The sequence below is a fragment of the Harpia harpyja genome, chromosome 2 (assembly GCF_026419915.1).
Source record: "Harpia harpyja isolate bHarHar1 chromosome 2, bHarHar1 primary haplotype, whole genome shotgun sequence".
NCBI lineage: Eukaryota > Metazoa > Chordata > Aves > Accipitriformes > Accipitridae > Harpia > Harpia harpyja.
This window is the reverse complement of record NC_068941.1, coordinates 21,356,791-21,384,072: the sequence shown is the minus strand read 5'-3', so window position 1 is coordinate 21,384,072 and position 27,282 is coordinate 21,356,791.

Genomic DNA, 27,282 nt, shown 5'->3' with positions numbered 1-27,282 from the left:
AGCATAGGTGAAGAGCAACAACAGCTTTCAGGGCTGGGCCCTTCCTTGTGGGAGAAGGAGCCAGACGTTTGCCTTTTCGGCAAGAGGCTCTGCCGCGGCCGACCGCCATGAGACGTTCCCTCTGCGGATAAGCACAGATCCCCAGTGCTGTTGTGCCTGTAGATAGGGCTCCAAGTGACCGTGAAGAGCAGCAAGAACGTTCAGGGCTGGGCCCTTCCTTGTGGGACAAGGAGCCGGACGTTTGCCTTTTCGGCAAGAGGCTCTGACGCGGCCAAGCGCCATGAGATGTTGCGTCTGTGGGAAAGCACAGATCCCCAGTGCTGTTGTGCCTGTGGATAGGGCGCCAAGCATAGCTGAAGAGCAGGAAGAGCTTTCAGGGCTGGGCCCTTCCTTGTGGGAGAAGGAGACAGACGTTTTCCTTTTCGGCAAGAGGCTGTGCCGCGGCCGAGCGCCATGAGATGTTGCGTCTGTGGGAAAGCACAGATCCCCAGTGCTGTTGTGCCTGTGGATAGCGCGCCAAGCGTAGCTGAAGAGCAGCAAGAGCTTTCAGGGCTGGGCCCTTCCTTGTGGGAGAAGGAGCCAGACGTTTTCCTTTTCGGCAAGAGGCTCTGCCGCGGCCGAGCGCCATGAGACGTTCCCTCTGCGGATAAGCACAGATCCCCAGTGCTGTTGTGACTGTAGATAGGGCTCCAAGTGACCGTGAAGAGCAGCAAGAGCTTTCAGGGCTGGGCCCTTCCTTATGGAACAAGGAGCCGGACGTATGCCTTTTCGGCAAGAGGCTCTGCCGCGGCCAAGCGCCATGATATGTTGCGTCTGTGGGAAAGCACAGATCCCCAGTGCTGTTGTGCCAGTGGATAGGGCGCCAAGCATAGCTGAAGAGCAGGAAGAGCTTTCAGGGCTGGGCCCTTCCTTGTGGGAGAAGGAGCCGGACGTTTGCCTTTTCGGCAAGAGGCTCTGCCGCGGCCGAGCGCCATGAGATGTTGCTTCTCTGGGAAAGCACAGATCCCCAGTGATGTTGTGCCTGTGGATAGGGCGGCAAGTGACCTTGAAGAGCAGCAACAGCTTTCAGGGCTGGGCCCTTCCTTGTGGGACAAGGAGCCGGACGTTTGCCTTTTTGGCAAGAGGCTCTGCCTCGGCCGAGCGCCATGAGATGTCACGTTTGTGGGAAAGCACAGATCCGCAGTGCTGTTGTGCCTGTGGATAGGGCACCAAGTGACCTTGAAGAGCAGCAAGAGCTTTCAGGCCTGGGCCCTTCCTTGTGGGAGAAGGAGCCAGACGTTTGCCTTTTCGGCAAGAGGCTCTGCCGCGGCCAAGCGCCATGAGATGTTGCTTCTCTGGGAAAGCACAGATCCCCAGTGCTGTTGTGCCTGTAGATAGGGCGGCAAGTGACTGTGAAGAGCAGCAAGAGCTTTCAGGGCTGGGCCCTTCCTTGTGGGAGAAGGAGCCGGACGTTTGCCTTTTCGGCAAGAGGCTCTGCCGCGGCCGAGCGCCATGAGATGTCGCGTCTGCGGGAAAGCACAGATCCCCAGTGCTGTTGTGCCTGTAGATAGGGCTCCAAGTGACCGTGAAGAGCAGCAAGAACTTTCAGGGCTGGGCCCTTCCTTGTGGGACAAGGAGCCGGACGTTTGCCTTTTCGGCAAGAGGCTCTGCCGCGGCCAAGCGCCATGAGATGTTGCGTCTGTGGGAAAGCACAGATCCCCAGTGCTGTTGTGCCTGTGGATAGGGCGCCAAGCATAGCTGAAGAGCAGGAAGAGCTTTCAGGGCTGGGCCCTTCCTTGTGGGACAAGGAGCCGGACGTTTGCCTTTTCGGCAAGAGGCTCTGCCGCGGCCAAGCGCCATGAGATGTTGCGTCTGTGGGAAAGCACAGATCCCCAGTGCTGTTGTGCCTGTGGATAGGGCGCCAAGCATAGCTGAAGAGCAGGAAGAGCTTTCAGGGCTGGGCCCTTCCTTGTGGGAGAAGGAGACAGACGTTTTCCTTTTCGGCAAGAGGCTGTGCCGCGGCCGAGCGCCATGAGATGTTGCGTCTGTGGGAAAGCACAGATCCCCAGTGCTGTTGTGCCTGTGGATAGCGCGCCAAGCGTAGCTGAAGAGCAGCAAGAGCTTTCAGGGCTGGGCCCTTCCTTGTGGGAGAAGGAGCCAGACGTTTTCCTTTTCGGCAAGAGGCTCTGCCGCGGCCGAGCGCCATGAGACGTTCCCTCTGCGGATAAGCACAGATCCCCAGTGCTGTTGTGACTGTAGATAGGGCTCCAAGTGACCGTGAAGAGCAGCAAGAGCTTTCAGGGCTGGGCCCTTCCTTATGGAACAAGGAGCCGGACGTATGCCTTTTCGGCAAGAGGCTCTGCCGCGGCCAAGCGCCATGATATGTTGCGTCTGTGGGAAAGCACAGATCCCCAGTGCTGTTGTGCCAGTGGATAGGGCGCCAAGCATAGCTGAAGAGCAGGAAGAGCTTTCAGGGCTGGGCCCTTCCTTGTGGGAGAAGGAGCCAGACGTTTTCCTTTTCGGCAAGAGGCTCTGCCGCGGCCGAGCGCCATGAGATGTTGCTTCTCTGGGAAAGCACAGATCCCCAGTGATGTTGTGCCTGTGGATAGGGCGGCAAGTGACCTTGAAGAGCAGCAACAGCTTTCAGGGCTGGGCCCTTCCTTGTGGGACAAGGAGCCGGACGTTTGCCTTTTTGGCAAGAGGCTCTGCCTCGGCCGAGCGCCATGAGATGTCACGTTTGTGGGAAAGCACAGATCCGCAGTGCTGTTGTGCCTGTGGATAGGGCACCAAGTGACCTTGAAGAGCAGCAAGAGCTTTCAGGGCTGGGCCCTTCCTTGTGGGAGAAGGAGCCAGACGTTTGCCTTTTCGGCAAGAGGCTCTGCCGCGGTCAAGCGCCATGAGATGTTGCGTCTGTGGGAAAGCACAGATCCCCAGTGCTGTTGTGCCTGTAGATAGGGCGGCAAGTGACTGTGAAGAGCAGCAAGAGCTTTCAGGGCTGGGCCCTTCCTTGTGGGAGAAGGAGCCGGACGTTTGCCTTTTCGGCAAGAGGCTCTGCCGCGGCCGAGCGCCATGAGATGTCGAGTCTGCGGGAAAGCACAGATCCCCAGTGCTGTTGTGCCTGTAGATAGGGCTTCAAGTGACCGTGAAGAGCAGCAAGAACTTTCAGGGCTGGGCCCTTCCTTGTGGGACAAGGAGCCGGACGTTTGCCTTTTCGGCAAGAGGCTCTGCCGCGGCCAAGCGCCATGAGATGTTGCGTCTGTGGGAAAGCACAGATCCCCAGTGCTGTTGTGCCTGTGGATAGGGCGCCAAGCATAGCTGAAGAGCAGGAAGAGCTTTCAGGGCTGGGCCCTTCCTTGTGGGACAAGGAGCCGGACGTTTGCCTTTTCGGCAAGAGGCTCTGCCGCGGCCAAGCGCCATGAGATGTTGCGTCTGTGGGAAAGCACAGATCCCCAGTGCTGTTGTGCCTGTGGATAGGGCGCCAAGCATAGCTGAAGAGCAGGAAGAGCTTTCAGGGCTGGGCCCTTCCTTGTGGGAGAAGGAGCCAGACGTTTGCCTTTTCGGCAAGAGGCTCTGCCGCGGCCGAGCGCCATGAGATATTGCGTCTGTGGGAAAGCACAGATCCCCAGTGCTGTTGTGCCTGTGGATAGCGCGCCAAGCGTAGCTGAAGAGCAGCAAGAGCTTTCAGGGCTGGGCCCTTCCTTGTGGGAGAAGGAGCCAGACGTTTGCCTTTTCGGCAAGAGGCTCTGCCGCGGCCGAGCGCCATGAGATGTTCCCTCTGCGGGAAAGCACAGATCCCCAGTGCTGTTGTGCCTGTAGATAGGGCTCCATGTGACAAGAAGAGCAGCAGAAACTTTCAGGGCTGGGCCCTTCCTTGTGGGACAAGGAGCCGGACGTTTGCCTTTTCGGCAAGAGGCTCTGCCGCGGCCAAGCACCATGAGATGTCGCGTCTGTGGGAAAGCACAGATCCCCAGTGCTGTTGTGCCTGTAGTTAGGGCGCCAGGGCACCTTGAAGAGCAGCAAGAGCTTTCAGGGCTGGGCCCTTCCTTGTGCGAGAAGGAGCCGGACGTTTGCCTTTTCGGCAAGAGGCTCTGCCGCGGCCGAGCGCCATGAGATGTCACGTCTGTGGGAAAGCACAGATCCCCAGTGCTGTTGTGCCTGTGGATAGCGCGCCAAGCGTAGCTGAAGAGCAGCAAGAGCTTTCAGGGCTGGGCCCTTCCTTGTGGGAGAAGGAGCCAGACGTTTTCCTTTTCGGCAAGAGGCTGTGCCGCGGCCGACCGCCATGAGACGTTCCCTCTGCGGATAAGCACAGATCCCCAGTGCTGTTGTGACTGTAGATAGGGCTCCAAGTGACCGTGAAGAGCAGCAAGAGCTTTCAGGGCTGGGCCCTTCCTTATGGAACAAGGAGCCGGACGTATGCCTTTTCGGCAAGAGGCTCTGCCGCGGCCGAGCGCCATGAGATGTCACGTTTCTGGGAAAGCACAGATCCGCAGTGCTGTTGTGCCTGTGGATAGGGCACCAAGTGACCTTGAAGAGCAGCAAGAGCTTTCAGGGCTGGGCCCTTCCTTGTGGGACAAGGAGCCAGACGTTTGCCTTTTCGGCAAGAGGCTCTGCCGCGGCCGAGCACCATGAGATGTTGCTTCTCTGGGAAAGCACAGATCCCCAGTGCTGTTGTGCCTGTAGATAGGGCGGCAAGTGACTGTGAAGAGCAGCAACAGCTTTCAGGGCTGGGCCCTTCCTTGTGGGAGAAGGAGCCGGACGTTTGCCTTTTCGGCAAGAGGCTCTGCCGCGGCCGAGCGCCATGAGATGTTCCCTCTGCGGGAAAGCACAGATCCCCAGTGCTGTTTTGCCTGTAGATAGGGCTCCAAGTGACCGTGAAGAGCAGCAAGAACTTTCAGGGCTGGGCCCTTCCTTGTGGGAGAAGGAGCCGGACGTTTGCCTTTTCGGCAAGAGGCTCTGCCGCGGCCAAGCGCCATGAGATGTTGCGTCTGTGGGAAAGCACAGATCCCCAGTGCTGTTGTGCCTGTGGATAGGGCACCAAGCATAGCTGAAGAGCAGGAAGAGCTTTCAGGGCTGGGCCCTTCCTTGTGGGAGAAGGAGCCAGACGTTTGCCTTTTCGGAAAGAGGCTCTGCCGCGGCCGAGCGCCATGAGATGTTGCTTCTCTGGGAAAGCACAGATCCCCAGGGCTGTTGTGCCTGTAGATAGGGCGGCAAGTGACCGTGAAGAGCAGCAAGAGCTTTCAGGGCTGGGCCCTTCCTTGTGGGACAAGGAGCCGGACGTTTGCCTTTTCGGCAAGAGGCTCTGCCTCGGCCGAGCGCCATGAGATATTGCGTCTGTGGGAAAGCACAGATCCCCAGTGCTGTTGTGCCTGTGGATAGCGCGCCAAGCGTAGCTGAAGAGCAGCAAGAGCTTTCAGGGCTGGGCCCTTCCTTGTGGGAGAAGGAGCCAGACGTTTGCCTTTTCGGCAAGAGGCTCTGCCGCGGCCGAGCGCCATGAGATGTTCCCTCTGCGGGAAAGCACAGATCCCCAGTGCTGTTGTGCCTGTAGATAGGGCTCCATGTGACCGTGAAGAGCAGCAGAAACTTTCAGGGCTGGGCCCTTCCTTGTGGGACAAGGAGCCGGACGTTTGCCTTTTCGGCAAGAGGCTCTGCCGCGGCCAAGCACCATGAGATGTCGCGTCTGTGGGAAAGCACAGATCCCCAGTGCTGTTGTGCCTGTAGTTAGGGCGCCAGGGCACCTTGAAGAGCAGCAAGAGCTTTCAGGGCTGGGCCCTTCCTTGTGCGAGAAGGAGCCGGACGTTTGCCTATTCGGCAAGAGGCTCTGCCGCGGCCGAGCGCCATGAGATGTCACGTCTGTGGGAAAGCACAGATCCGCAGTGCTGTTGTGCCTGTGGATAGGGCACCAAGTGACCGTGAAGAGCAGCAAGAGCTTTTAGGGCTGGGCCCTTCCTTATGGAACAAGGAGCCGGACGTTTGCCTTTTCGGCAAGACGCTATGCCGCGGCCGAGCGCCATGACATGTTGCGTCTGTGGGAAAGCACAGATCCCCAGTGCTGTTGTTCCTGTGGATAGGGCGCCAAGCGTAGCTGAAGAGCAGCAAGAGATTTCAGGGCTGGGCCCTTCCTTGTGGGAGAAGGAGCCAGACGTTTGCCTTTTCGGCAAGAGCCTCTGCCGCGGCCGAGCGCCATGAGATGTTGCTTCTCTGGGAAAGCACAGATCCCCAGTGCTGTTGTGCCTGTAGATAGGGCGCCAAGGGACCGTGAAGAGCAGCAAGAGCTTTCAGGGCTGGGCCCTTCCTTGTGGGAGAAGGAGCCGGACGTTTGCCTTTTCGGCAAGAGGCTCTGCCGCGGCCGAGCGCCATGAGATGTCGCGTCTGCGGGAAAGCACAGATCCCCAGTGCTGTTGTGCCTGTAGATAGGGTGACAAGCATAGGTGAAGAGCAACAACAGCTTTCAGGGCTGGGCTCTTCCTTGTGGGAGAAGGAGCCGGACGTTTGCCTTTTCGGCAAGAGGCTCTGCCGCGGTCCGACCGCCATGAGACGTTCCCTCTGCGGATAAGCACAGATCCCCAGTGCTGTTGTGCCTGTAGATAGGGCGCCAAGGGTAGGTGAAGAGCAGCAAGAGCTTTCAGGGCTGGGCCCTTCCTTGTGGGAGAAGGAGCCGGACGTTTTCCTTTTCGGCAAGAGGCTCTGCCGCGGCCAAGCGCCATGAGATGTCGCGTCTGCGGGAAAGCACAGATCACCAGTGCTGTTGTGACTGTAGATAGGGTGACAAGCATAGGTGAAGAGCAACAACAGCTTTCAGGGCTGGGCCCTTCCTTGTGGGAGAAGGAGCCGGACGTTTGCCTTTTCGGCAAGAGGCTCTGCCGCGGCCGACCGCCATGAGGCGTTCCCTCTGCGGATAAGCACAGATCCCAAGTGCTGTTGTGCCTGTAGATAGGGCTCCAAGTGACCGTGAAGAGCAGCAACAGCTTTCAGGGCTGGGCCCTTCCTTGTGGGAGAAGGAGCCGGACGTTTGCCTTTTCGGCAAGAGGCTCTGCCGCGGCCGAGCGCCATGAGATGTCGCGTCTGCGGGAAAGCACAGATCCCCAGTGCTGTTGTGCCTGTAGATAGGGTGCCAAGCATAGGTGAAGAGCAACAACAGCTTTCAGGGCTGGGCCCTTCCTTGTGGGAGAAGGAGCCAGACGTTTGCCTTTTCGGCAAGAGGCTCTGCCGCGGCCGACCGCCATGAGACGTTCCCTCTGCGGATAAGCACAGATCCCCAGTGCTGTTGTGCCTGTAGATAGGGCTCCAAGTGACCGTGAAGAGCAGCAAGAACGTTCAGGGCTGGGCCCTTCCTTGTGGGACAAGGAGCCGGACGTTTGCCTTTTCGGCAAGAGGCTCTGACGCGGCCAAGCGCCATGAGATGTTGCGTCTGTGGGAAAGCACAGATCCCCAGTGCTGTTGTGCCTGTGGATAGGGCGCCAAGCATAGCTGAAGAGCAGGAAGAGCTTTCAGGGCTGGGCCCTTCCTTGTGGGAGAAGGAGACAGACGTTTTCCTTTTCGGCAAGAGGCTGTGCCGCGGCCGAGCGCCATGAGATGTTGCGTCTGTGGGAAAGCACAGATCCCCAGTGCTGTTGTGCCTGTGGATAGCGCGCCAAGCGTAGCTGAAGAGCAGCAAGAGCTTTCAGGGCTGGGCCCTTCCTTGTGGGAGAAGGAGCCAGACGTTTTCCTTTTCGGCAAGAGGCTCTGCCGCGGCCGAGCGCCATGAGACGTTCCCTCTGCGGATAAGCACAGATCCCCAGTGCTGTTGTGACTGTAGATAGGGCTCCAAGTGACCGTGAAGAGCAGCAAGAGCTTTCAGGGCTGGGCCCTTCCTTATGGAACAAGGAGCCGGACGTATGCCTTTTCGGCAAGAGGCTCTGCCGCGGCCAAGCGCCATGATATGTTGCGTCTGTGGGAAAGCACAGATCCCCAGTGCTGTTGTGCCAGTGGATAGGGCGCCAAGCATAGCTGAAGAGCAGGAAGAGCTTTCAGGGCTGGGCCCTTCCTTGTGGGAGAAGGAGCCGGACGTTTGCCTTTTCGGCAAGAGGCTCTGCCGCGGCCGAGCGCCATGAGATGTTGCTTCTCTGGGAAAGCACAGATCCCCAGTGCTGTTGTGCCTGTGGATAGGGCGGCAAGTGACCTTGAAGAGCAGCAACAGCTTTCAGGGCTGGGCCCTTCCTTGTGGGACAAGGAGCCGGACGTTTGCCTTTTTGGCAAGAGGCTCTGCCTCGGCCGAGCGCCATGAGATGTCACGTTTGTGGGAAAGCACAGATCCGCAGTGCTGTTGTGCCTGTGGATAGGGCACCAAGTGACCTTGAAGAGCAGCAAGAGCTTTCAGGCCTGGGCCCTTCCTTGTGGGAGAAGGAGCCAGACGTTTGCCTTTTCGGCAAGAGGCTCTGCCGCGGCCAAGCGCCATGAGATGTTGCTTCTCTGGGAAAGCACAGATCCCCAGTGCTGTTGTGCCTGTAGATAGGGCGGCAAGTGACTGTGAAGAGCAGCAAGAGCTTTCAGGGCTGGGCCCTTCCTTGTGGGAGAAGGAGCCGGACGTTTGCCTTTTCGGCAAGAGGCTCTGCCGCGGCCGAGCGCCATGAGATGTCGCGTCTGCGGGAAAGCACAGATCCCCAGTGCTGTTGTGCCTGTAGATAGGGCTCCAAGTGACCGTGAAGAGCAGCAAGAACTTTCAGGGCTGGGCCCTTCCTTGTGGGACAAGGAGCCGGACGTTTGCCTTTTCGGCAAGAGGCTCTGCCGCGGCCAAGCGCCATGAGATGTTGCGTCTGTGGGAAAGCACAGATCCCCAGTGCTGTTGTGCCTGTGGATAGGGCGCCAAGCATAGCTGAAGAGCAGGAAGAGCTTTCAGGGCTGGGCCCTTCCTTGTGGGACAAGGAGCCGGACGTTTGCCTTTTCGGCAAGAGGCTCTGCCGCGGCCAAGCGCCATGAGATGTTGCGTCTGTGGGAAAGCACAGATCCCCAGTGCTGTTGTGCCTGTGGATAGGGCGCCAAGCATAGCTGAAGAGCAGGAAGAGCTTTCAGGGCTGGGCCCTTCCTTGTGGGAGAAGGAGCCAGACGTTTGCCTTTTCGGCAAGAGGCTCTGCCGCGGCCGAGCGCCATGAGATGTTGCTTCTCTGGGAAAGCACAGATCCCCAGGGCTGTTGTGCCTGTAGATAGGGCGGCAAGTGACCGTGAAGAGCAGCAACAGCTTTCAGGGCTGGGCCCTTCCTTGTGGGACAAGTAGCCAGAGCTTTGCCTTTTCGGCAAGAGGCTCTGCCGCGGCCGAGCGACATGAGATGTTGCTTCTCTGGGAAAGCACAGATCCCCAGTGCTGTTGTGCCTGTAGATAGGGCGCCAAGGGACCTTGAAGAGCAGCAAGAGCTTTCAGGGCTGGGACCTTCCTTGTGGGACAAGGAGCCGGACGTTTGCCTTTTCGGCAAGAGGCTCTGCCTCGGCCGAGCGCCATGAGATATTGCGTCTGTGGGAAAGCACAGATCCCCAGTGCTGTTGTGCCTGTGGATAGCGCGCCAAGCGTAGCTGAAGAGCAGCAAGAGCTTTCAGGGCTGGGCCCTTCCTTGTGGGAGAAGGAGCCAGACGTTTGCCTTTTCGGCAAGAGGCTCTGCCGCGGCCGAGCGCCATGAGATGTTCCCTCTGCGGGAAAGCACAGATCCCCAGTGCTGTTGTGCCTGTAGATAGGGCTCCATGTGACAAGAAGAGCAGCAGAAACTTTCAGGGCTGGGCCCTTCCTTGTGGGACAAGGAGCCGGACGTTTGCCTTTTCGGCAAGAGGCTCTGCCGCGGCCAAGCACCATGAGATGTCGCGTCTGTGGGAAAGCACAGATCCCCAGTGCTGTTGTGCCTGTAGTTAGGGCGCCAGGGCACCTTGAAGAGCAGCAAGAGCTTTCAGGGCTGGGCCCTTCCTTGTGCGAGAAGGAGCCGGACGTTTGCCTTTTCGGCAAGAGGCTCTGCCGCGGCCGAGCGCCATGAGATGTCACGTCTGTGGGAAAGCACAGATCCCCAGTGCTGTTGTGCCTGTGGATAGCGCGCCAAGCGTAGCTGAAGAGTAGCAAGAGCTTTCAGGGCTGGGCCCTTCCTTGTGGGAGAAGGAGCCAGACGTTTTCCTTTTCGGCAAGAGGCTGTGCCGCGGCCGACCGCCATGAGACGTTCCCTCTGCGGATAAGCACAGATCCCCAGTGCTGTTGTGACTGTAGATAGGGCTCCAAGTGACCGTGAAGAGCAGCAAGAGCTTTCAGGGCTGGGCCCTTCCTTATGGAACAAGGAGCCGGACGTATGCCTTTTCGGCAAGAGGCTCTGCCGCGGCCAAGCGCCATGATATGTTGCGTCTGTGGGAAAGCACAGATCCCCAGTGCTGTTGTGCCAGTGGATAGGGCGCCAAGCATAGCTGAAGAGCAGGAAGAGCTTTCAGGGCTGGGCCCTTCCTTGTGGGAGAAGGAGACAGACGTTTTCCTTTTCAGCAAGAGGCTCTGCCGCGGCCGAGCGCCATGAGATGTTGCTTCTCTGGGAAAGCACAGATCCCCAGTGATGTTGTGCCTGTGGATAGGGCGGCAAGTGACCTTGAAGAGCAGCAACAGCTTTCAGGGCTGGGCCCATCCTTGTGGGACAAGGAGCCGGACGTTTGCCTTTTCGGCAAGAGGCTCTGCCGCGGCCGAGCGCCATGAGATGTCACGTTTCTGGGAAAGCACAGATGCGCAGTGCTGTTGTGCCTGTGGATAGGGCACCAAGTGACCTTGAAGAGCAGCAAGAGCTTTCAGGGCTGGGCCCTTCCTTGTGGGACAAGGAGCCAGACGTTTGCCTTTTCGGCAAGAGGCTCTGCCGCGGCCGAGCGCCATGAGATGTTGCTTCTCTGGGAAAGCACAGATCCCCAGTGCTGTTGTGCCTGTAGATAGGGCGGCAAGTGACTGTGAAGAGCAGCAACAGCTTTCAGGGCTGGGCCCTTCCTTGTGGGAGAAGGAGCCGGACGTTTGCCTTTTCGGCAAGAGGCTCTGCCGCGGCCGAGCGCCATGAGATGTTCCCTCTGCGGGAAAGCACAGATCCCCAGTGCTGTTTTGCCTGTAGATAGGGCTCCAAGTGACCGTGAAGAGCAGCAAGAACTTTCAGGGCTGGGCCCTTCCTTGTGGGACAAGGAGCCGGACGTTTGCCTTTTCGGCAAGAGGCTCTGCCGCGGCCAAGCGCCATGAGATGTTGCGTCTGTGGGAAAGCACAGATCCCCAGTGCTGTTGTGCCTGTGGATAGGGCACCAAGCATAGCTGAAGAGCAGGAAGAGCTTTCAGGGCTGGGCCCTTCCTTGTGGGAGAAGGAGCCAGACGTTTGCCTTTTCGGAAAGAGGCTCTGCCGCGGCCGAGCACCATGAGATGTTGCTTCTCTGGGAAAGCACAGATCCCCAGGGCTGTTGTGCCTGTAGATAGGGCGGCAAGTGACCGTGAAGAGCAGCAAGAGCTTTCAGGGCTGGGCCCTTCCTTGTGGGACAAGGAGCCGGACGTTTGCCTTTTCGGCAAGAGGCTCTGCCTCGGCCGAGCGCCATGAGATATTGCGTCTGTGGGAAAGCACAGATCCCCAGTGCTGTTGTGCCTGTGGATAGCGCGCCAAGCGTAGCTGAAGAGCAGCAAGAGCTTTCAGGGCTGGGCCCTTCCTTGTGGGAGAAGGAGCCAGACGTTTGCCTTTTCGGCAAGAGGCTCTGCCGCGGCCGAGCGCCATGAGATGTTCCCTCTGCGGGAAAGCACAGATCCCCAGTGCTGTTGTGCCTGTAGATAGGGCTCCATGTGACCGTGAAGAGCAGCAGAAACTTTCAGGGCTGGGCCCTTCCTTGTGGGACAAGGAGCCGGACGTTTGCCTTTTCGGCAAGAGGCTCTGCCGCGGCCAAGCACCATGAGATGTCGCGTCTGTGGGAAAGCACAGATCCCCAGTGCTGTTGTGCCTGAAGTTAGGGCGCCAGGGCACCTTGAAGAGCAGCAAGAGCTTTCAGGGCTGGGCCCTTCCTTGTGCGAGAAGGAGCCGGACGTTTGCCTATTCGGCAAGAGGCTCTGCCGCGGCCGAGCGCCATGAGATGTCACGTCTGTGGGAAAGCACAGATCCGCAGTGCTGTTGTGCCTGTGGATAGGGCACCAAGTGACCGTGAAGAGCAGCAAGAGCTTTTAGGGCTGGGCCCTTCCTTATGGAACAAGGAGCCGGACGTTTGCCTTTTCGGCAAGACGCTATGCCGCGGCCGAGCGCCATGACATGTTGCGTCTGTGGGAAAGCACAGATCCCCAGTGCTGTTGTTCCTGTGGATAGGGCGCCAAGCGTAGCTGAAGAGCAGCAAGAGATTTCAGGGCTGGGCCCTTCCTTGTGGGAGAAGGAGCCAGACGTTTGCCTTTTCGGCAAGAGCCTCTGCCGCGGCCGAGCGCCATGAGATGTTGCTTCTCTGGGAAAGCACAGATCCCCAGTGCTGTTGTGCCTGTAGATAGGGCGCCAAGGGACCGTGAAGAGCAGCAAGAGCTTTCAGGGCTGGGCCCTTCCTTGTGGGAGAAGGAGCCGGACGTTTGCCTTTTCGGCAAGAGGCTCTGCCGCGGCCGAGCGCCATGAGATGTCGCGTCTGCGGGAAAGCACAGATCCCCAGTGCTGTTGTGCCTGTAGATAGGGTGACAAGCATAGGTGAAGAGCAACAACAGCTTTCAGGGCTGGGCTCTTCCTTGTGGGAGAAGGAGCCGGACGTTTGCCTTTTCGGCAAGAGGCTCTGCCGCGGCCGACCGCCATGAGACGTTCCCTCTGCGGATAAGCACAGATCCCCAGTGCTGTTGTGCCTGTAGATAGGGCGCCAAGGGTAGGTGAAGAGCAGCAACAGCTTTCAGGGCTGGGCCCTTCCTTGTGGGAGAAGGAGCCGGACGTTTTCCTTTTCGGCAAGAGGCTCTGCCGCGGCCAAGCGCCATGAGATGTCGCGTCTGCGGGAAAGCACAGATCACCAGTGCTGTTGTGACTGTAGATAGGGTGACAAGCATAGGTGAAGAGCAACAACAGCTTTCAGGGCTGGGCCCTTCCTTGTGGGAGAAGGAGCCGGACGTTTGCCTTTTCGGCAAGAGGCTCTGCCGCGGCCGACCGCCATGAGGCGTTCCCTCTGCGGATAAGCACAGATCCCAAGTGCTGTTGTGCCTGTAGATAGGGCTCCAAGTGACCGTGAAGAGCAGCAACAGCTTTCAGGGCTGGGCCCTTCCTTGTGGGAGAAGGAGCCGGACGTTTGCCTTTTCGGCAAGAGGCTCTGCCGCGGCCGAGCGCCATGAGATGTCGCGTCTGCGGGAAAGCACAGATCCCCAGTGCTGTTGTGCCTGTAGATAGGGTGCCAAGCATAGGTGAAGAGCAACAACAGCTTTCAGGGCTGGGCCCTTCCTTGTGGGAGAAGGAGCCAGACGTTTGCCTTTTCGGCAAGAGGCTCTGCCGCGGCCGACCGCCATGAGACGTTCCCTCTGCGGATAAGCACAGATCCCCAGTGCTGTTGTGCCTGTAGATAGGGCTCCAAGTGACCGTGAAGAGCAGCAAGAACGTTCAGGGCTGGGCCCTTCCTTGTGGGAGAAGGAGACAGACGTTTTCCTTTTCGGCAAGAGGCTGTGCCGCGGCCGAGCGCCATGAGATGTTGCGTCTGTGGGAAAGCACAGATCCCCAGTGCTGTTGTGCCTGTGGATAGCGCGCCAAGCGTAGCTGAAGAGCAGCAAGAGCTTTCAGGGCTGGGCCCTTCCTTGTGGGAGAAGGAGCCAGACGTTTTCCTTTTCGGCAAGAGGCTCTGCCGCGGCCGAGCGCCATGAGACGTTCCCTCTGCGGATAAGCACAGATCCCCAGTGCTGTTGTGACTGTAGATAGGGCTCCAAGTGACCGTGAAGAGCAGCAAGAGCTTTCAGGGCTGGGCCCTTCCTTATGGAACAAGGAGCCGGACGTATGCCTTTTCGGCAAGAGGCTCTGCCGCGGCCAAGCGCCATGATATGTTGCGTCTGTGGGAAAGCACAGATCCCCAGTGCTGTTGTGCCAGTGGATAGGGCGCCAAGCATAGCTGAAGAGCAGGAAGAGCTTTCAGGGCTGGGCCCTTCCTTGTGGGAGAAGGAGCCAGACGTTTTCCTTTTCGGCAAGAGGCTCTGCCGCGGCCGAGCGCCATGAGATGTTGCTTCTCTGGGAAAGCACAGATCCCCAGTGATGTTGTGCCTGTGGATAGGGCGGCAAGTGACCTTGAAGAGCAGCAACAGCTTTCAGGGCTGGGCCCTTCCTTGTGGGACAAGGAGCCGGACGTTTGCCTTTTTGGCAAGAGGCTCTGCCTCGGCCGAGCGCCATGAGATGTCACGTTTGTGGGAAAGCACAGATCCGCAGTGCTGTTGTGCCTGTGGATAGGGCACCAAGTGACCTTGAAGAGCAGCAAGAGCTTTCAGGGCTGGGCCCTTCCTTGTGGGAGAAGGAGCCAGACGTTTGCCTTTTCGGCAAGAGGCTCTGCCGCGGCCAAGCGCCATGAGATGTTGCTTCTCTGGGAAAGCACAGATCCCCAGTGCTGTTGTGCCTGTAGATAGGGCGGCAAGTGACTGTGAAGAGCAGCAAGAGCTTTCAGGGCTGGGCCCTTCCTTGTGGGAGAAGGAGCCGGACGTTTGCCTTTTCGGCAAGAGGCTCTGCCGCGGCCGAGCGCCATGAGATGTCGCGTCTGCGGGAAAGCACAGATCCCCAGTGCTGTTGTGCCTGTAGATAGGGCTCCAAGTGACCGTGAAGAGCAGCAAGAACTTTCAGGGCTGGGCCCTTCCTTGTGGGACAAGGAGCCGGATGTTTGCCTTTTCGGCAAGAGGCTCTGCCGCGGCCAAGCGCCATGAGATGTTGCGTCTGTGGGAAAGCACAGATCCCCAGTGCTGTTGTGCCTGTGGATAGGGCGCCAAGCATAGCTGAAGAGCAGGAAGAGCTTTCAGGGCTGGGCCCTTCCTTGTGGGAGAAGGAGCCAGACTTTTGCCTTTTCGGCAAGAGGCTCTGCCGCGGCCGAGCGCCATGAGATGTTGCTTCTCTGGGAAAGCACAGATCCCCAGGGCTGTTGTGCCTGTAGATAGGGCGCCAAGTGACCGTGAAGAGCAGCAACAGCTTTCAGGGCTGGGCCCTTCCTTGTGGGAGAAGGAGCCAGAGCTTTGCCTTTTAGGCAAGAGGCTCTGCCGCGGTCCGAGCGCCATGAGATGTTGCTTCTCTGGGAAAGCACAGATCCCCAGTGCTGTTGTGCCTGTAGATAGGGCGCCAAGGGACCTTGAAGAGCAGCAAGAGCTTTCAGGGCTGGGCCCTTCCTTGTGGGACAAGGAGCCGGACGTTTGCCTTTTCGGCAAGAGGCTCTGCCTCGGCCGAGCGCCATGAGATATTGCGTCTGTGGGAAAGCACAGATCCCCAGTGCTGTTGTGCCTGTGGATAGCGCGCCAAGCGTAGCTGAAGAGCAGCAAGAGCTTTCAGGGCTGGGCCCCTTCCTTGTGGGACAAGGAGCCAGACGTTTGCCTTTTCGGCAAGAGGCTCTGCCGCGGGCCGAGCGCCATGAGATGTTCCCTCTGCGGGAAAGCACAGATCCCCAGTGCTGTTGTGCCTGTAGATAGGGCTCCATGTGACCGTGAAGAGCAGCAGAAACTTTCAGGGCTGGGCCCTTCCTTGTGGGACAAGGAGCCGGACGTTTGCCTTTTCGGCAAGAGGCTCTGCCGCGGCCAAGCACCATGAGATGTCGCGTCTGTGGGAAAGCACAGATCCCCAGTGCTGTTGTGCCTGTAGTTAGGGCGCCAGGGCACCTTGAAGAGCAGCAAGAGCTTTCAGGGCTGGGCCCTTCCTTGTGCGAGAAGGAGCCGGACGTTTGCCTTTTCGGCAAGACGCTATGCCGCGGCGCGAGCGCCATGAGATGTCACGTCTGTTGGGAAAGCACAGATCCGCAGTGCTGTTGTGCCTGTGGATAGGGCACCAAGCGTAGCTGAAGAGCAGCAAGAGATTTCAGGGCTGGGCCCTTCCTTGTGGGAGAAGGAGCCAGACGTTTGCCTTTTCGGCAAGAGGCTCTGCCGCGGCCGAGCGCCATGAGATGTTGCTTCTCTGGGAAAGCACAGATCCCCAGTGCTGTTGTGCCTGTAGATAGGGCGGCAAGTGACTGTGAAGAGCAGCAACAGCTTTCAGGGCTGGGCTCTTCCTTGTGGGAGAAGGAGCCGGACGTTTGCCTTTTCGGCAAGAGGCTCTGCCGCGGCCGAGCGCCATGAGATGTCGCGTCTGCGGGAAAGCACAGATCCCCAGTGCTGTTGTGCCTGTAGATAGGGCGCCAAGGGTAGGTGAAGAGCAGCAACAGCTTTCAGGGCTGGGCCCTTCCTTGTGGGAGAAGGAGCCGGACGTTTGCCTTTTCGGCAAGAGGCTCTGCCGCGGCCGACCGCCATGAGACGTTCCCTCTGCGGATAAGCACAGATCCCCAGTGCTGTTGTGACTGTAGATAGGGCTCCAAGTGACCGTGAAGAGCAGCAAGAGCTTTCAGGGCTGGGCCCTTCCATATGGAACAAGGAGCCGGACGTTTGCCTTTTCGGCAAGAGGCTCTGTCGCGGCCAAGCGCCATGATATGTTGCGTCTGTGGGAAAGCACAGATCCCCAGTGCTGTTGTGCCAGTGGATAGGGCGCCAAGCATAGCTGAAGAGCAGGAAGAGCTTTCAGGGCTGGGCCCTTCCTTGTGGGAGAAGGAGCCAGACGTTTTCCTTTTCGGCAAGAGGCTCTGCCGCGGCCAAGCGCCATGAGATGTTGCTTCTCTGGGAAAGCACAGATCCCCAGTGATGTTGTGCCTGTGGATAGGGCGGCAAGTGACCTTGAAGAGCAGCAAGAGCTTTCAGGGCTGGGCCCTTCCTTGTGGGACAAGGAGCCGGACGTTTGCCTTTTGGGCAAGAGGCTCTGCCGCGGCCGAGCGCCATGAGATGTCACGTTTGTGGGAAAGCACAGATCCGCAGTGCTGTTGTGCCTGTGGATAGGGCACCAAGTGACCTTGAAGAGCAGCAAGAGCTTTCAGGGCTGGGCCCTTCCTTGTGGGAGAAGGAGCCAGACGTTTGCCTCTTCGGCAAGAGGCTCTGCCGCGGCCGAGCGCCATGAGATGTTGCTTCTCTGGGAAAGCACAGATCCCCAGTGCTGTTGTGCCTGTAGATAGGGCGGCAAGTGACTGTGAAGAGCAGCAACAGCTTTCAGGGCTGGGCCCTTCCTTGTGGGAGAAGGAGCCGGACGTTTGCCTTTTCGGCAAGAGGCTCTGCCGCGGCCGAGCGCCATGAGAAGTTCCCTCTGCGGGAAAGCACAGATCCCCAGTGCTGTTGTGCCTGTACATAGGGCTCCAAGTGACCGTGAAGAGCAGCAAGAACTTTCAGGGCTGGGCCCTTCCTTGTGGGACAAGGAGCCGGACGTTTGCCTTTTCGGCAAGAGGCTCTGCCGCGGCCAAGCGCCATGACATGTTGCGTCTGTGGGAAAGAACAGATCCCCAGTGCTGTTGTGCCTGTGGATAGGGCGCCAAGCATAGCTGAAGAGCAGGAAGAGCTTTCAGGGCTGGGCCCTTCCTTGTGGGAGAAGGAGCCAGACGTTTGCCTTTTCGGCAAGAGGCTCTGCCGCGGCCGAGCGCCATGAGATGTTGCTTCTCTGGGAAAGCACAGATCCCCAGGGCTGTTGTGCCTGTAGATAGGGCGGCAAGTGACCGTGAAGAGCAGCAACAGCTTTCAGGGCTGGGCCCTTCCTTGTGGGAGAAGGAGCCAGAGCTTTGCCTTTTCGGCAAGAGGCTGTGCCATGGCCGAGCGCCATGAGATGTTGCTTCTCTGGGAAAGCACAGATCCCCAGTGCTGTTGTGCCAGTGGATAGGGCGCCAAGCATAGCTGAAGAGCAGGAAGAGCCTTCAGGGCTGGGCCCTTCCTTGTGGGACAAGGAGACGGACGTTTGCCTTTTCGGCAAGAGGCTCTGCCTCGGCCGAGCGCCATGAGATGTTGCGTCTGTGGGAAAGCACAGATCCCCAGTGCTGTTGTGCCTGTGGATAGCGCGCCAAGCGTAGCTGAAGAGCAGCAAGAGCTTTCAGGGCTGGGCCCTTCCTTGTGCGAGAAGGAGCCGGACGTTTGCCTTTTGGGCAAGAGGCTCTGCCGCGGCCGAGCGCCATGAGATGTCGCGTCTGCGGGAAAGCACAGATCCCCAGTGCTGTTGTGCCTGTAGATAGGGTGACAAGCATAGGTGAAGAGCAACAACAGCTTTCAGGGCTGGGCCCTTCCTTGTGGGAGAAGGAGCCGGACGTTTGCCTTTTCGGCAAGAGGCTCTGCCGCGGCCGACCGCCATGAGACGTTCCCTCTGCGGATAAGCACAGATCCCCAGTGCTGTTGTGCCTGTAGATAGGGCTCCAAGTGACCGTGAAGAGCAGCAACAGCTTTCAGGGCTGGGCCCTTCCTTGTGGGAGAAGGAGCCGGACGTTTGCCTTTTCGGCAAGAGGCTCTGCCGCGGCCGAGCGCCATGAGATGTCGCGTCTGCGGGAAAGCACAGATCCCCAGTGCTGTTGTGCCTGTAGATAGGGTGCCAAGCATAGGTGAAGAGCAACAACAGCTTTCAGGGCTGGGCCCTTCCTTGTGGGAGAAGGAGCCAGACGTTTGCCTTTTCGGCAAGAGGCTCTGCCGCGGCCGACCGCCATGAGACGTTCCCTCTGCGGATAAGCACAGATCCCCAGTGCTGTTGTGCCTGTAGATAGGGCGCCAAGGGTAGGTGAAGAGCAGCAACAGCTTTCAGGGCTGGGCCCTTCCTTGTGGGAGAAGGAGCCGGACGTTTTCCTTTTCGGCAAGAGGCTCTGCCGCGGCCAAGCGCCATGAGATGTCGCGTCTGCGGGAAAGCACAGATCACCAGTGCTGTTGTGACTGTAGATAGGGTGACAAGCATAGGTGAAGAGCAACAACAGCTTTCAGGGCTGGGCCCTTCCTTGTGGGAGAAGGAGCCGGACGTTTGCCTTTTCGGCAAGAGGCTCTGCCGCGGCCGACCGCCATGAGGCGTTCCCTCTGCGGATAAGCACAGATCCCAAGTGCTGTTGTGCCTGTAGATAGGGCTCCAAGTGACCGTGAAGAGCAGCAACAGCTTTCAGGGCTGGGCCCTTCCTTGTGGGAGAAGGAGCCGGACGTTTGCCTTTTCGGCAAGAGGCTCTGCCGCGGCCGAGCGCCATGAGATGTCGCGTCTGCGGGAAAGCACAGTTCCCCAGTGCTGTTGTGCCTGTAGATAGGGTGCCAAGCATAGGTGAAGAGCAACAACAGCTTTCAGGGCTGGGCCCTTCCTTGTGGGAGAAGGAGCCAGACGTTTGCCTTTTCGGCAAGAGGCTCTGCCGCGGCCGACCGCCATGAGACGTTCCCTCTGCGGATAAGCACAGATCCCCAGTGCTGTTGTGCCTGTAGGTAGGGCTCCAAGTGACCGTGAAGAGCAGCAAGAACGTTCAGGGCTGGGCCCTTCCTTGTGGGACAAGGAGCCGGACGTTTGCCTTTTCGGCAAGAGGCTCTGACGCGGCCAAGCGCCATGAGATGTTGCGTCTGTGGGAAAGCACAGATCCCCAGTGCTGTTGTGCCTGTGGATAGGGCGCCAAGCATAGCTGAAGAGCAGGAAGAGCTTTCAGGGCTGGGCCCTTCCTTGTGGGAGAAGGAGACAGACGTTTTCCTTTTCGGCAAGAGGCTGTGCCGCGGCCGAGCGCCATGAGATGTTGCGTCTGTGGGAAAGCACAGATCCCCAGTGCTGTTGTGCCTGTGGATAGCGCGCCAAGCGTAGCTGAAGAGCAGCAAGAGCTTTCAGGGCTGGGCCCTTCCTTGTGGGAGAAGGAGCCAGACGTTTTCCTTTTCGGCAAGAGGCTCTGCCGCGGCCGAGCGCCATGAGACGTTCCCTCTGCGGATAAGCACAGATCCCCAGTGCTGTTGTGACTGTAGATAGGGCTCCAAGTGACCGTGAAGAGCAGCAAGAGCTTTCAGGGCTGGGCCCTTCCTTATGGAACAAGGAGCCGGACGTATGCCTTTTCGGCAAGAGGCTCTGCCGCGGCCAAGCGCCATGATATGTTGCGTCTGTGGGAAAGCACAGATCCCCAGTGCTGTTGTGCCAGTGGATAGGGCGCCAAGCATAGCTGAAGAGCAGGAAGAGCTTTCAGGGCTGGGCCCTTCCTTGTGGGAGAAGGAGCCAGACGTTTTCCTTTTCGGCAAGAGGCTCTGCCGCGGCCGAGCGCCATGAGATGTTGCTTCTCTGGGAAAGCACAGATCCCCAGTGATGTTGTGCCTGTGGATAGGGCGGCAAGTGACCTTGAAGAGCAGCAACAGCTTTCAGGGCTGGGCCCTTCCTTGTGGGACAAGGAGCCGGACGTTTGCCTTTTTGGCAAGAGGCTCTGCCTCGGCCGAGCGCCATGAGATGTCACGTTTGTGGGAAAGCACAGATCCGCAGTGCTGTTGTGCCTGTGGATAGGGCACCAAGTGACCTTGAAGAGCAGCAAGAGCTTTCAGGGCTGGGCCCTTCCTTGTGGGAGAAGGAGCCAGACGTTTGCCTTTTCGGCAAGAGGCTCTGCCGCGGCCAAGCGCCATGAGATGTTGCTTCTCTGGGAAAGCACAGATCCCCAGTGCTGTTGTGCCTGTAGATAGGGCGGCAAGTGACTGTGAAGAGCAGCAAGAGCTTTCAGGGCTGGGCCCTTCCTTGTGGGAGAAGGAGCCGGACGTTTGCCTTTTCGGCAAGAGGCTCTGCCGCGGCCGAGCGCCATGAGATGTCGCGTCTGCGGGAAAGCACAGATCCCCAGTGCTGTTGTGCCTGTAGATAGGGCTCCAAGTGACCGTGAAGAGCAGCAAGAACTTTCAGGGCTGGGCCCTTCCTTGTGGGACAAGGAGCCGGACGTTTGCCTTTTCGGCAAGAGGCTCTGCCGCGGCCAAGCGCCATGAGATGTTGCGTCTGTGGGAAAGCACAGATCCCCAGTGCTGTTGTGCCTGTGGATAGGGCGCCAAGCATAGCTGAAGAGCAGGAAGAGCTTTCAGGGCTGGGCCCTTCCTTGTGGGAGAAGGAGCCAGACTTTTGCCTTTTCGGCAAGAGGCTCTGCCGCGGGCCGAGCGCCATGAGATGTTGCTTCTCTGGGAAAGCACAGATCCCCAGGGCTGTTGTGCCTGTAGATAGGGCGGCAAGTGACCGTGAAGAGCAGCAACAGCTTTCAGGGCTGGGCCCTTCCTTGTGGGAGAAGGAGCCAGAGCTTTGCCTTTTAGGCAAGAGGCTCTGCCGCGGCCGAGCGCCATGAGATGTTGCTTCTCTGGGAAAGCACAGATCCCCAGTGCTGTTGTGCCTGTAGATAGGGCGCCAAGGGACCTTGAAGAGCAGCAAGAGCTTTCAGGGCTGGGCCCTTCCTTGTGGGACAAGGAGCCGGACGTTTGCCTTTTCGGCAAGAGGCTCTGCCTCGGCCGAGCGCCATGAGATATTGCGTCTGTGGGAAAGCACAGATCCCCAGTGCTGTTGTGCCTGTGGATAGCGCGCCAAGCGTAGCTGAAGAGCAGCAAGAGCTTTCAGGGCTGGGCCCTTCCTTGTGGGACAAGGAGCCAGACGTTTGCCTTTTAGGCAAGAGGCTCTGCCGTGGCCGAGCGCCATGAGATGTTCCCTCTGCGGGAAAGCACAGATCCCCAGTGCTGTTGTGCCTGTAGATAGGGCTCCATGTGACCGTGAAGAGCAGCAGAAACTTTCAGGGCTGGGCCCTTCCTTGTGGGACAAGGAGCCGGACGTTTGCCTTTTCGGCAAGAGGCTCTGCCGCGGCCAAGCACCATGAGATGTCGCGTCTGTGGGAAAGCACAGATCCCCAGTGCTGTTGTGCCTGTAGTTAGGGCGCCAGGGCACCTTGAAGAGCAGCAAGAGCTTTCAGGGCTGGGCCCTTCCTTGTGCGAGAAGGAGCCGGACGTTTGCCTTTTCGGCAAGACGCTATGCCGCGGCCGAGCGCCATGAGATGTCACGTCTGTGGGAAAGCACAGATCCGCAGTGCTGTTGTGCCTGTGGATAGGGCACCAAGCGTAGCTGAAGAGCAGCAAGAGATTTCAGGGCTGGGCCCTTCCTTGTGGGAGAAGGAGCCAGACGTTTGCCTTTTCGGCAAGAGGCTCTGCCGCGGCCGAGCGCCATGAGATGTTGCTTCTCTGGGAAAGCACAGATCCCCAGTGCTGTTGTGCCTGTAGATAGGGCGGCAAGTGACTGTGAAGAGCAGCAACAGCTTTCAGGGCTGGGCCCTTCCTTGTGGGAGAAGGAGCCGGACGTTTGCCTTTTCGGCAAGAGGCTCTGCCGCGGCCGAGCGCCATGAGATGTCGCGTCTGCGGGAAAGCACAGATCCCCAGTGCTGTTGTGCCTGTAGATAGGGTGACAAGCATAGGTGAAGAGCAACAACAGCTTTCAGGGCTGGGCTCTTCCTTGTTGGAGAAGGAGCCGGACGTTTGCCTTTTCGGCAAGAGGCTCTGCCGCGGCCGACCGCCATGAGACGTTCCCTCTGCGGATAAGCACAGATCCCCAGTGCTGTTGTGACTGTAGATAGGGCTCCAAGTGACCGTGAAGAGCAGCAAGAGCTTTCAGGGCTGGGCCCTTCCATATGGAACAAGGAGCCGGACGTTTGCCTTTTCGGCAAGAGGCTCTGTCGCGGCCAAGCGCCATGATATGTTGCGTCTGTGGGAAAGCACAGATCCCCAGTGCTGTTGTGCCAGTGGATAGGGCGCCAAGCATAGCTGAAGAGCAGCAAGAGCTTTCAGGGCTGGGCCCTTCCTTGTGGGAGAAGGAGCCAGACGTTTTCCTTTTCGGCAAGAGGCTCTGCCGCGGCCAAGCGCCATGAGATGTTGCTTCTCTGGGAAAGCACAGATCCCCAGTGATGTTGTGCCTGTGGATAGGGCGGCAAGTGACCTTGAAGAGCAGCAACAGCTTTCAGGGCTGGGCCCTTCCTTGTGGGACAAGGAGCCGGACGTTTGCCTTTTGGGCAAGAGGCTCTGCCGCGGCCGAGCGCCATGAGATGTCACGTTTGTGGGAAAGCACAGATCCGCAGTGCTGTTGTGCCTGTGGATAGGGCACCAAGTGACCTTGAAGAGCAGCAAGAGCTTTCAGGGCTGGGCCCTTCCTTGTGGGAGAAGGAGCCAGACGTTTGCCTCTTCGGCAAGAGGCTCTGCCGCGGCCGAGCGCCATGAGATGTTGCTTCTCTGGGAAAGCACAGATCCCCAGTGCTGTTGTGCCTGTAGATAGGGCGGCAAGTGACTGTGAAGAGCAGCAACAGCTTTCAGGGCTGGGCCCTTCCTTGTGGGAGAAGGAGCCGGACGTTTGCCTTTTCGGCAAGAGGCTCTGCCGCGGCCGAGCGCCATGAGATGTTGCGTCTCTGGGAAAGCACAGATCCCCAGGGCTGTTGTGCCTGTAGATAGGGCTCCAAGTGACCGTGAAGAGCAGCAAGAACTTTCAGGGCTGGGCCCTTCCTTGTGGGACAAGGAGCCGGACGTTTGCCTGTTCGGCAAGAGGCTCTGCCGCGGCCAAGCGCCATGACATGTTGCGTCTGTGGGAAAGAACAGATCCCCAGTGCTGTTGTGCCTGTGGATAGGGCGCCAAGCATAGCTGAAGAGCAGGAAGAGCTTTCAGGGCTGGGCCCTTCCTTGTGGGAGAAGGAGCCAGACGTTTGCCTTTTCGGCAAGAGGCTCTGCCGCGGCCGAGCGCCATGAGATGTTGCTTCTCTGGGAAAGCACAGATCCCCAGGGCTGTTGTGCCTGTAGATAGGGCGGCAAGTGACCGTGAAGAGCAGCAACAGCTTTCAGGGCTGGGCCCTTCCTTATGGGACAAGGAGCCAGAGCTTTGCCTTTTCGGCAAGAGGCTGTGCCATGGCCGAGCGCCATGAGATGTTGCTTCTCTGGGAAAGCACAGATCCCCAGTGCTGTTGTGCCTGTAGATAGGGCGCCAAGGGACCTTGAAGAGCAGCAAGAGCTTTCAGGGCTGGGCCCTTCCTTGTGGGACAAGGAGCCGGACGTTTGCCTTTTCGGCAAGAGGCTCTGCCGCGGCCAAGCGCCATGAGATGTTGCGTCTGTGGGAAAGCACAGATCCCCAGTGCTGTTGTGCCAGTGGATAGGGCGCCAAGCATAGCTGAAGAGCAGGAAGAGCCTTCAGGGCTGGGCCCTTCCTTGTGGGACAAGGAGACGGACGTTTGCCTTTTCGGCAAGAGGCTCTGCCTCGGCCGAGCGCCATGAGATGTTGCGTCTGTGGGAAAGCACAGATCCCCAGTGCTGTTGTGCCTGTGGATAGCGCGCCAAGCGTAGCTGAAGAGCAGCAAGAGCTTTCAGGGCTGGGCCCTTCCTTGTGCGAGAAGGAGCCGGACGTTTGCCTTTTGGGCAAGAGGCTCTGCCGCGGCCGAGCGCCATGAGATGTCGCGTCTGCGGGAAAGCACAGATCCCCAGTGCTGTTGTGCCTGTAGATAGGGTGACAAGCATAGGTGAAGAGCAACAACAGCTTTCAGGGCTGGGCCCTTCCTTGTGGGAGAAGGAGCCAGACGTTTGCCTTTTCGGCAAGAGGCTCTGCCGCGGCCGACCGCCATGAGACGTTCCCTCTGCGGATAAGCACAAATCCCCAGTGCTGTTGTGCCTGTAGATAGGGCTCCAAGTGACCGTGAAGAGCAGCAACAGCTTTCAGGGCTGGGCCCTTCCTTGTGGGAGAAGGAGCCGGACGTTTGCCTTTTCGGCAAGAGGCTCTGCCGCGGCCGAGCGCCATGAGATGTCGCGTCTGCGGGAAAGCACAGATCCCCAGTGCTGTTGTGCCTGTAGATAGGGTGCCAAGCATAGGTGAAGAGCAACAACAGCTTTCAGGGCTGGGCCCTTCCTTGTGGGAGAAGGAGCCAGACGTTTGCCTTTTCGGCAAGAGGCTCTGCCGCGGCCGACCGCCATGAGACGTTCCCTCTGCGGATAAGCACAGATCCCCAGTGCTGTTGTGCCTGTAGATAGGGCTCCAAGTGACCGTGAAGAGCAGCAAGAACGTTCAGGGCTGGGCCCTTCCTTGTGGGACAAGGAGCCGGACGTTTGCCTTTTCGGCAAGAGGCTCTGCCGCGGCCAAGCGCCATGAGATGTTGCGTCTGTGGGAAAGCACAGATCCCCAGTGCTGTTGTGCCTGTGGATAGGGCGCCAAGCATAGCTGAAGAGCAGGAAGAGCTTTCAGGGCTGGGCCCTTCCTTGTGGGAGAAGGAGACAGACGTTTTCCTTTTCGGCAAGAGGCTGTGCCGCGGCCGAGCGCCATGAGATGTTGCGTCTGTGGGAAAGCACAGATCCCCAGTGCTGTTGTGCCTGTGGATAGCGCGCCAAGCGTAGCTGAAGAGCAGCAAGAGCTTTCAGGGCTGGGCCCTTCCTTGTGGGACAGGGAGCCAGACGTTTGCCTTTTCGGCAAGAGGCTCTGCCGCGGCCGACCGCCATGAGGCGTTCCCTCTGCGGATAAGCACAGATCCCCAGTGCTGTTGTGCCTGTAGATAGGGCTCCAAGTGACCGTGAAGAGCAGCAAGAGCTTTCAGGGCTGGGCCCTTCCTTATGGAACAAGGAGCCGGACGTTTGCCTTTTCGGCAAGAGGCTCTGCCGCGGCCAAGCGCCATGATATGTTGCGTCTGTGGGAAAGCACAGATCCCCAGTGCTGTTTTGCCAGTGGATAGGGCGCCAAGCATAGCTGAAGAGCAGGAAGAGCTTTCAGGGCTGGGCCCTTCCTTGTGGGAGAAGGAGCCAGACGTTTTCCTTTTCGGCAAGAGGCTCTGCCGCGGCCGAGCGCCATGAGATGTCACGTTTGTGGAAAAGCACAGATCCGCAGTGCTGTTGTGCCTGTGGATAGGGCGGCAAGTGACCTTGAAGAGCAGCAACAGCTTTCAGGGCTGGGCCCTTCCTTGTGGGACAAGGAGCCGGACGTTTGCCTTTTCGGCAAGAGGCTCTGCCGCGGCCGAGCGCCATGAGATGTCACGTTTGTGGGAAAGCACAGATCCGCAGTGCTGTTGTGCCTGTGGATAGGGCACCAAGTGACCTTGAAGTGCAGCAAGAGCTTTCAGGGCTGGGCCCTTCCTTGTGGGAGAAGGAGCCGGACGTTTGCCTTTTCGGCAAGAGGCTCTGCCGCGGCCGAGCGCCATGAGATGTTCCCTCTGCGAAAGCACAGATCCCCAGTGCTGTTGTGCCTGTAGATAGGGCTCCAAGTGACCGTGAAGAGCAGCAAGAACTTTCAGGGCTGGGCCCTTCCTTGTGGGAGAATGAGCCGGACGTTTGCCTTTTCGGCAAGAGGCTCTGCCGCGGCCAAGCGCCATGAGATGTTGCGTCTGTGGGAAAGCACAGATCCCCAGTGCTGTTGTGCCTGTGGATAGGGCGCCAAGCATAGCTGAAGAGCAGGAAGAGCTTTCAGGGCTGGGCCCTTCCTTGTGGGAGAAGGAGCCAGACGTTTGCCTTTTCGGCAAGACGCTCTGCCGCGGCCGAGCGCCATGAAATGTTGCTTCTCTGGGAAAGCACAGATCCCCAGGGCTGTTGTGCCTGTAGATAGGGCGGCAAGTGACCGTGAAGAGCAGCAACAGCTTTCAGGGCTGGGCCCTTCCTTGTGGGAGAAGGAGCCAGATCTTTGCCTTTTCGGCAAGAGGCTCTGCCGTGGCCGAGCGCCATGAGATGTTGCTTCTCTGGGAAAGCACAGATCCCCACTGCTGTTGTGCCTGTAGATAGGGCGCCAAGGGACCTTGAAGAGCAGCAAGAGCTTTCAGGGCTGGGCCCTTCCTTGTGGGACAAGGAGCCGGACGTTTGCCTTTTCGGCAAGAGGCTCTGCCTCGGCCGAGCGCCATGAGATATTGCGTCTGTGGGAAAGCACAGATCCCCAGTGCTGTTGTGCCTGTGGATAGCGCGCCAAGCGTAGCTGAAGAGCAGCAAGAGCTTTCAGGGCTGGGCCCTTCCTTGTGGGAGAAGGAGCCAGACGTTTGCCTTTTCGGCAAGAGGCTCTGCCGCGGCCGAGCGCCATGAGATGTTCCCTCTGCGGGAAAGCACAGATCCCCAGTGCTGTTGTGCCTGTAGATAGGGCTCCAAGTGACCGTGAAGAGCAGCAAAAACTTTCAGGGCTGGGCCCTTCCTTGTGGGACAAGGAGCCGGACGTTTGCCTTTTCGGCAAGAGGCTCTGCCGCGGCCAAGCACCATGAGATGTCGCGTCTGTGGGAAAGCACAGATCCCCAGTGCTGTCGTGCCTGTAGTTAGGGCGCCAGGGCACCTTGAAGAGCAGCAAGAGCTTTCAGGGCTGGGCCCTTCCTTGTGGGAGAAGGAGCCGGACGTTTGCCTTTTGGGCAAGAGGCTCTGCCGCGGCCGAGCGCCATGAGATGTCA